Here is a 10204-nt window from a genome sequence, read left to right as displayed (position 1 = left end):
TGTGTGTGTGTGTGTGTGTGTGTGTGTGTGTGTGTGTGTGTGTGTGTGTGTGTGTGTGTATGTGTATTTCATATTAGAGTTGAAAGAAGTATAACTATATGTACATGTATAAAATTGATATATGAGAAAATGACAATTAATATAGACTTAGAGCAATTTAATTTAAAACGGTTTTTTATTTTAAACAAACATTTCATAAAAACATGTTAATAAGATAATTAATTTTTATTGCGGTACTCGAAGGTATAATATTTACGATACGTTGATTCGCATCGGTAGATTGATGATCATTCAGCACAATAAAACGTGATAAGTCAACGAAGACGCACATGATTCACAATTCCGGTTGATCTCGGCCGCATCGATAAACATTGATTTTCTCGCAATCAACTGGAGTTTGCAAAGTAAACGCGGCGCGCTTTTGCGTGTCTTCGTTGTATTGCTGAAACCTTATAAAAGTCTAGCTTTCATTATTTCGCTATTACATTCGCGAACGTGACCGCTGTAACAATTAACAGCAACAATACGGAGTGGATGGTGGTAGATTGCGCACACAGTCACATCCCTGCCGCACAGCGCGGCAGTAGGGTGGATTGATTTTTCGCCCCCTTGACGTCACGACGGATCCAGCATGCGCATAATGGTTAAATAAGGTGCCGATATCGGTATCGATGCACTATTACATTACCTATTGAATGAGGGATAAAGTTTGTTACTCGACGACCATTCATTTACGATTATTTTGTCGCTCATTAGCAGCAAATTATCTTTACTGTTAAAAGGAATATTATTGATATCATAATACAATGTAACAATTTTTTATTTTATCATTATTTTATCGTTTGAAACAAAAATGTTTTAATAGATAGCTTAATAGATAGCTTTAATAGATAGCTTAATAGATAGCTTCAAAGATAATTTTGTATTTAATTTATGTAGATAATACTGTGTCTATATATGTATTAACATACACACATATATATATATGTATACATATTTAAATAAAATTTAATTATAAATGTATTTTTTTATATTTTTGCTAATAGTTCTAAATATAAATACTATATAAGTATTTATATCCCATTTATATTATCAGTCAATATTAAATTACAATTATAATCTTCTAATAATTCTTATAAAGATATTAATTGATGACCAGATGCTCGTTTAATTTCAACTTACTAACAATAAAGTTGATATTGAAACTAGAAAAGAAAGAGTAGAATGATTATATATGGTCGAGAATAAGTTACTTTATTGCTCTATTCGAGCTGGTTGTTCGGAGTTCCATTCAGCAAATTCCATTGACGATGATCAAACCCTTTAAGTGTTACTAACAGCTATTGATACTGACAAGAGATAACAGATATAGAATGGTTATATCAGGGGAGGGAGGATCTGAAGACCGCATAGAAGACATAGTAGAACAAATAATGTTTCAATATGAGTGCGCTCGTATATAAGCGCACCACTCTTTCATTAAGAAGAAATAAATAATAATAAATTTGCTATTACGCAGCATCATCAAATAACTTCGTAAACGAGAGATTGTTAATCTGCAATCTTCTTCTCTCTAGCAAAATTTGTCAGATAAACAAATTAATTAATCTCTTTCATTTCTCTTACTCTTCTTCACTTGTCTAAAACCTTCCGAAATAGAATGATAAATATATCCTCGCTACTTAAATAAGTAACAGTTTCTTACATTTATACTTCAACAGCAAAGATGATTCCGATTCAATTAGATATGAATCTGAAAGAAGCAATAAAGGGTAAAAATTAATTTCAATTATCGTGATTATAATGCAATCGTAGATTTCAGAGATTATATATTTGAGAAATATAATTCGAAGAAGTGCGTCGTTGCAAGATTTCAGAGAGAGAGAGAGAGAGAGAGAGAGAGAGAGAGAGAGAGAGAGAGAGAGAGAGAGAAAGAGAGAATTTCTTTAAAAACAGCATTTCTCTGGAAAGAGAGACTTATTTACGAAGTGAGATCAGTAGGTACCGTATAACATATCGCTGTACATCTCGCGAGAGAAAGATATTGTTGAAGAGATAAGCGGTGGATTGCGAGACGCGTTTATGTATAAAATAACACCAAGATCACGTCAGTGGGCGGGAAGTCAGGTAGACTGGGGAGGAAAAGACGGAGGGAAACGGTGGGTACCACGGGGTGGTTCGGATGCGGGAGAAGTGAACGTCGGGGTCATGGTGGGTTCATTCAGCGATGTGCAGTTGGCCGGGTGCTGTCTGACCCGTCTCAGCAATCGCTGTCGCGTTCTCTCTCTCTCATCTTTCCCTTCGTAATCCCTCGCGTTTCCCTCTCTAGGCTTCATCCGCCGGCGCGTTAGAATCATTCTCCCTACCCTTAGCCTACCCCAACCCGTTGTACGTATCGTTCTCACTATCGCATCGTCGACGGCCATCGGAGCAGCACTGAGCGAACGCCCGTCGACGACGTTTTATCTGTGCATCGCTGATTTCGCGGCTGCTTGCGGCCGATGTTAGTCGAGTACTGCACCACGCACGGTACACGTGCGTCGACATGACGGTAGCGTCGGCAGCGCGACGTCCGATCATCCACGTCGTCCACCTGGCCGTGCCTCGACGGCAACGCGTGGTGGCAACAGAGTCAGCCTCGACGACGGTGATGGTGGCGGCGGCGGCGGCGGCGGCGGCTTCGATCGGCCGACGGCTCTCGTAAGCAAGAGGTGGGTCAACTCGAACTCGCGTTCGAGCGGTCAGTCATTGACAGGTGCGCAGTTCTACTCAATTCACGCTCGAACGCGTGATTCTCCGATGTGTACGTTGTCCTCTCCGCCACTCTCCGCGTGGAGGGATCCGTGCGCGTCGATTTGTGGACGCTAATTGGCGCCCTCATCATTTATCTGCCTGAGGGCAAGGCGGAGAGAGGAACGGATTGACCGAATGGCCGAGAGAGAGAGAGAGAGAGAGAGAGAGAGAGAGAGAGAGAGAGAGGGAAGAAATCATAGGGGGATGGTGGATGCGCAAGGCGGGCTTGCGAATTAAAGAAACATCAGATCTAGAAAACGGGGATTTTCGATCGCGTGTCGACGTGACCGTTCACTTGGAAATTGCGTGACGATTAATATTTCGCGATCTAGGATATCATTGGAGAACGTGCGCGGGAGGAAACGCTTCTGGCAATTGCGTAACCTTCGCTAAAATAAAAGGGAGAATCGGCTGAATTTTTCGCCGATTCCGAGCGTACAAATCGTTAATTCGGAGTAATTAAGATCTGATGCGGAGCGCGTTTTCAGTCCGAATAGAGTGGACGTATTTCTTCCTTCCTCGCCACGGCCACGGTGGAATGCCCCTCCTCGAACGCCCGCCCTGTCAGGACGTCAGCTGGAACTTGCGTGGAACGTCCTGGTTGCGCGATGTGCCGCCGCTGCAGCTTCTAGTCCGTCGCCGCGCTCCGACTGACGACGGCGGTCGCAGACGGGAGGTACGAAGGAGCGGCGATCGTTAGACTTTTACTCGTTACTCGTTACACCGTGATTCGCGACGTGGTGCAATCTGCGTTCGCCTACTCTGCGCGGAGGAAACTCCGGCATTCCGATTCTTACTCTGGCACGGATAAGGGAGACATCCGCTCGAGTCAGCCCCATCGTCAACAGGCGGGAGTGCTGCACGCGGGTAATTTCTCGAGCGTCGACTGAACTCCGTCTCTTCTCTCTCTCTCTCTCTCTCTCTCTCTCTCTTTTTTTTTTTATATATATATATATATATACATATATTCCGCACTCTGTACGCGAGAGAACGTGCCTCACCAAACTCGTCGCGTGTATTCATGTAACATTCATTAGTTGAAGTGCAGCTGTCATGAAGAGAAAAAAAGAGAATAAGAGAGAGAGAGAGAGAGAGAGAGAGAGAGAGAAGAAAAGAGAAAAAAACTACATACATGATAGCTCTCGTATTACACGATTTTTGTAATTTCCTCGATGTCATTCAGCGGAAATATACGTTGGAGAGAAATGTCAGCAAGAGTGTCGAGAAGACACTTAATGCAAATTGATCACGCATAAGTCCACCGTACTCCAGTAGACCAATAATTAGTGTTATCTTCGTTTCAGCTGCACTTCGCGCGATACTTGTGACGCATTCATGAGTCGAAGACCATTTTCTCGACGAAATCTCTCTTGTGACGATTGCATCCTACACGATATTCGAAAGGAAAAACGATTGCAACGGGATTTAGGTGTTCAATTGAACGTCACCGTGTTTGGCGTCGATGCGTGTTACGCGCCGCATGGTCGTTGACTATTATTCCACCTATTTATCTCTAACTTCTCTCTTTCTCTCTCTTCAGCTATCTGTCTCGCTTTTAACTTATATAAGAGAGCACTGTCTGCAATGTGAGTGCGAACGTCCCCGCCGCGATGCAGAGGCGAGCCTCGAACTTGCGGCGCCCCGGCCTCCCGATCGTTAATGTTGCCATGAACGTTAGGATCGTTAACGTTGCGACTAGAATTAACATTAACGCGTGTTAGTTAAGTGTGCCGCATACACGTGCCAAGTGTAGCGTGGGCATACACAACGTGTCATTTCATTATATACATATGTCATGTACGGTTTACATTATATATCCAGAAAGAACGATATTACTGAAGTGTTTAAACATTTAGGTATTGTTCTGAAAATAATTTGGACTTCGAAATAATTCCTTAAGTAGAACAAGTCACAATAATGTCAAACTGACGTTAAAATGAATCGTTATTGATTGAAAAGTAATTTTTAGTCATTTTCGAACCACTTTGTTTTGACGTTATAATGACTTGTATTCTACTTTCTTAGAAAATTCAAACATGATAAGCAATGCTGTTTATTTAAAATTTCAACATTCTAGCAACTTCTCTCTTTACCTAATTATTTTCATAATCCAATAAAATTATTTTCAGATTTGTACCTAGTTAAATTTTTAGATACCAGTTTTTTTAGATACCAATTTTTAGATACCAATTTTTAGATACCTAGTTAAATTTTCGACACCAATTGAAAGAATACAACATCAAATGTTATAATTTCGCATTCAACAATCTGCGTTCAACAAAACAAATAGCTTGATAATTGTTGGAAAATTCTTTAATATTATATAATTGGTCTTGTCTTTAGTTTCTCACTGGGTCTAAATGTATGCCAATCATATTAAGGAGATTCTCAAGTTTTAAATAATGTAAGGGATCATGTGACTTTTTTTTATCTTAATACAAGAACACAAATGCCATTTAAATACTATTTTCTAAAAAGTAAATAATAAATCAAATATTACCAGTAAAATCATAATTTATTATTCAAAAATTTTTTTTAATAATAAAAATAAATATTGATGTGAAAAATAAAAATTATTTATATAAAATTATTTATATAATTAATTGTTCAAATTTAATTTAGATATTGATAATTCTGATGGAAATGACGTTTCACTAGTGTGACATCATATTTAAAATAATTAAATAATTTATGAACATTTCATTAAATTATTCTTTTATGTCCATTATAATTTAAAAATTTTTATATTTTGTTTACAATTAAATTATTTAAAATCTTCATTCTCATAAGAAGCTATTTTAGAAAATTATTTAAAGAAGAACTATACTGTCAAAAAAAATCTAAAAAAATTTAGGAATGTCTACATATCAATTACAAATTTATTCGCAATGTTTGATCAAATCTTTATATTATATGAAAAATATAAACTTCCTTAAAAAATTTGGCAACAATTGCAAAGGTGATGTTATTTCTGCTGTAGCCAGTACAACTGTTTCGTTAAATAGCTAGTATTATGAATTATATACATTTATATCGTTAGCAAATTGATGCAAAATTATAACATCGATGTTTAATACACCTACTTTTTGTTTCAACTGAGTACTTCAATAAAACTGTTTTTTCCGCATTATTTCATCAAACGATTTACTACCTTCATTCATTGTGAGTGGCCAATATATTTCGTTCTCATCGTAATAATCTTGTTATTACTCCAACAATCTTATTGTACCTGTCTTTCCTCGTCGCCACGGTCATTTCCTCAAACAATTCTGTGTATTTCCTCGTAATTGGTTGTTCGCGGCGATACATGGAACCGATTACTCTCCGAGTAACTGTTCGCTAAAACGAACGATGTATCAATGGAGATCGGAACTCGACCGTCGACCCACAGCCGCGGCACAGTTAAAAATTGATTTATGCCCTCCCTCTAACATTATACGAGACGCATCGTATCGCTCGGCGTTGCGGCATATTCGTGATCATTTGTCCTAACGACCGCCACCGATTGCTGCGTGTATCGCGATTTAAGTGGCGCGTGCCAATGCCGTTTGCGATCCTATCGCCTGTGTCGTGATACAGGAGTGTCTCAGTTTCTTCCGATTGACGGCGATGTTAGAGAGACAGGCACAGATAGGAACGTCGGAAACGTGATAGACGCCACGCGACGTGCTGGTAGATACAAAACGCTATCGACAGGTGATACGCGACATGCGATACGATTTTCGAAGTATAACGTGATACCGATTTCGGTGTGGTAATACCGCGTAAAGGATCTGTGTGCGAATTCAGTCGCAAAGAGAGTTCCGTGATTAACCGCTGAAAGAGGTCGGCAATAAGAACACCGTTTACTTAATTAATATGGCCGACGGACGCGGCTCGGCCGTTGCGTGGCTCGTTGACCCCGCGCGCAATTCTTGGGGTGCGTCCCGTTTCACGCGTGATGCGCATGATGTATCATTTTAATATTTCATGAACAACAAAGTCCACTCTTGGACTTGGACCGTCCTTCGACCGGATTGATTTATACTAGAGACTCTGTAATAGAATCTGGCCACGAGATGACAGACTTTTGATTGGCCTGTTGTTTTTGCCAACTTCAATAAGTTAGAATGAGTAAGATAATATATCGACAATGAGAGAAAAATGTACATACATACTGAATTTTAATAAAGACTGTGTTCTAAAATTAACTGCTAGTATTGAAAAACTATAGTGCACGTAACGTAAACTACAGATTTTCAGTGAACTGCCAATGAAGTTTGATACAGCCAAATATTTGTTTAAACGGTACTAATTTAAATACTAAATGGAAAAATATATTTATTTGAAACTATTAATTTGATTTAACTATTATGTTTCTTATTCAGTAAATATTTTTTCTAAATTCTTTGAAGTGAAATCTCACTCTAAAGAATGAAAATTGAGATAATCTTGAAAAGAGTGATTCAATTTTCAATCTTTAAGGGTAAGATTTCAGTCTTTACAATAATTCTAAAAATTATCTAAATATCTCTAACAATTTTGGAAGGTTTATATACCGTAAGTAAATGTTAAGTTAGTATTATTTAAACATTTATTAAAATTTATTACATTTTTCTCAGTATAAGTTAAAATGAAATATATAAAAAGAGACAGTATACTCTTCTTCCTCATTCTTATTTTAACAAAACTCGTAGCCAGTTTTTGTTGTAGAATCTTTAATTTACACGTCGTTCGACGTGGCGCGATATGATGTGGCGCAACGCGACGTAGCGATGGTTTGAAAGCAAAGAAAGCGAATAAAGTAGAACGACGAGGCGAACAAGAAGAATGGAAAAAAGCGGAGGATAGTGCGCCGACCCGAGCTACCGCCTACTCGATTTTTCCCATTATACTTGGCGGCGACGGCCCGGTCCTCTTCTACTCGTTCGCGACTGACCTCCCTGCGACCCGTTCTGCAATGCGTCAGCAACGGCTTCTACCGCCGCTGCTGGCGCGCGGTATCTACAGTTCGCTCCCGCACGTTCTACATCCGTTCATCGCTCCTCTCGTAGCTAACCAACTACAATGCGGGTATATTAAGCATCATATATGCCTCAACAGTCGCTGAATCGTTTTCTAAAGGCATTTCCGAAAAAAATGCGTTGCATCTATAGTTACTGCAAATTGTAAATACCCGTGATAAAAAACAGGTAGGAAAGTAAAACGTAAAAGGACACTCCCTTATGGAAATTTAATATTGGAAAGTAGATGATACTTATTAATAAGTATTAAAACTTTTAATATAATTAATTGAGTATAAAAACTTTTAAAATTTTTAATACTTATTGAATATTAAATAATAGTGATAAGTATTAAAAACACACAGTATTGTTTACTGCTTAAATTCTAATATAATAATAAATTTAAAATAAATAATATTTCCAATATTAAATTAGTCAATATTAAATTGGATTTTTGTAAAGGATAAATAATTAATAGTTATTAAAATTTTATATACCGCAAGCTAATTAATAACTATTAATAAATGTTGACATATTCAATATTTAATATCAAGCAATAAAAGGATCGGTAATGTTATGGAAATTATTAATAAGGAAATTATTAACAAAATTAGGAGTATCTGAAAGTGACTTTGGAATCACGAATCCGTTGAATTTGCTATTCATTACGAATCTACGAAAATACCCACCAAAGTTATTAGGATTTGACTATTTAAAGCAGACTAATAGTCGTTTCTGCTATGTATATCGATGACGTCAGAACGATATTTCTCTGATTAAATACGCTCTTGTAAATGCATACATAGGATAGTGAAATAGAAACTAAAATCAATTTAAAACCTTGAAAATAGCTAGTCTGGCGCGTCATTGATTAAAGTTTCAGGATGCATAAAAACAGGGTAATCACGTTGAGGGATCAGTCATACGTTGCACTGATTGCGTACTCCTTTTTTTTGTATTCTGTAATAGGCAATGAATAAATATTGCGGAATATTTTTCTCGAACTTTAATCTTATTTCATATTTTGCGTGACTGTGCATTATTTTTAAAAACGGAAAGTTTCAGTAGGTTTTCTCATTTCTGAAGTAATTGGTATAATTATACTATCTCATCGTTTTAATAGCATAACTGAATTTCCACAAAGCGATCATTAGACTTTACCCGAGATTAATAAACTACAATAATAATAAATTTACAATTAAATTAATAGAATTTGTGTGAAATTCTAATATTTTTTATTTTTAAACTCATTTAGAGAGATGCAGCACAAAAAATATTTGCTCAAATATTTAGCTTTTTTGTATATATCGTTAATATATTTTCTTAGTAAATAGAGTATGTATGGCATTAACCAATGCGCGAATGAAATATTATTAGCTATTTCCGAATCCATAATACAATAATATTGATTTTAATAATAATAACGATGTGCGATATTCGACCGGAAATTCAAAAATAGAGCTTATTATATGATTTACGTTCTTGAAAAGACAAACAGAGGGAAACATACAATTTATAATTAATTTTTTAAAAAGAATTATAGCAATTATTTTTATCTTCAATGCTTAAATATGTTATTAAATCTTCGCCTTTTATTTTGGAGAAAACATTCATTTTAATATCCATTGCAATTGGTGCATAGCGTGGCAAGAAGTATAAAAACAATTTAATGCCATATTAGTAAAGATCGATGGGCCTTGCTAAAGTTGATAACGACTTTTGGTACCGATTTTAACTGACGTAAAGCATGCTGCTTTACGTCAGTTAAAATCGGTACATTAGCTTTGTTATACAACTGCATTACTGTATAACTATGTAATAACAGTATTATACGCTTGGTTTACTGTATTGCTTGAAACATTGTTGTACTAATTCGTTCATATACCTTATATTGTATCCACGAGCGTATTAAAAAGCTGTAACATATTCGCAAGATCGTGAAAAGTGTTGCGTTTAAAAATTTCAAAAGAAATCAGCATAAGAGAGAGAGAGAGAGAGAGAGAGAGAGAGAGAGAGAGAGAGAGAGAGAAAGAGAGAGCCGCTTTTAGAATACTACACACTCTTCTTTTTAAATTGCTGAATGTAACATTCGGCAATTTAAAAAAATTAAAGCCGATTTTAGCTCGAAGATTAGCTATTTATGACTCGTAATGGATCAAAAGAACTGCGCTATCTATAGTACATGAATGATGATTGTCGCATAATATCTTACCCTCGCTAGCAATTTAAATCGAGGTACAGTTCTTGTATGTCGATTACATGAAATCACAGTAATAATAATTCTGACAAAGAAAATTTTGTTTGAAGAGATTCTATAATAAAATTACGTTCGCTGCAGTGGATTACGCGATTTAAAATAATAAAAAAATCAAATTCATTAGGTATATGCAAAGCATGGAAAAAGTTTAAAGGACCAAGAAAGAACAATA

The 10204-nt window shown here is 36.6% G+C and overlaps 1 protein-coding gene across 5 annotated transcripts in view; it reads left to right on the top strand.

Annotated features, from left to right (window-relative positions):
• Nucleotides 1-10204, top strand: part of LOC108687365 (rho-related BTB domain-containing protein 1) — a 25344-nt gene that overhangs the window by 1002 nt on the left and 14138 nt on the right. The window contains exon 1 of one of the 5 annotated variants that reach the window (XM_018193077.1): nt 1936-2711. The exons of 2 other annotated variants lie outside the window; for them this stretch is intronic. The gene's annotated coding sequence lies outside the window, so the exon portion shown is untranslated. Of the gene's footprint in view, nt 1-1935; nt 2712-2886; nt 3661-7933; nt 7965-10204 lie in introns of those variants that run through there. 2 more of the 5 variants (XM_018193076.1, XM_018193079.1) reach the window with 2 other exon arrangements.

The sequence above is a fragment of the Atta colombica genome, unplaced genomic scaffold (genome assembly GCF_001594045.1).
Source record: "Atta colombica isolate Treedump-2 unplaced genomic scaffold, Acol1.0 scaffold205, whole genome shotgun sequence".
NCBI classification, from domain to species: Eukaryota; Metazoa; Arthropoda; class Insecta; order Hymenoptera; family Formicidae; genus Atta; species Atta colombica.
Note: the sequence above shows the minus strand (reverse complement) of the source record. Positions and strands in the feature narration are given on the sequence as shown.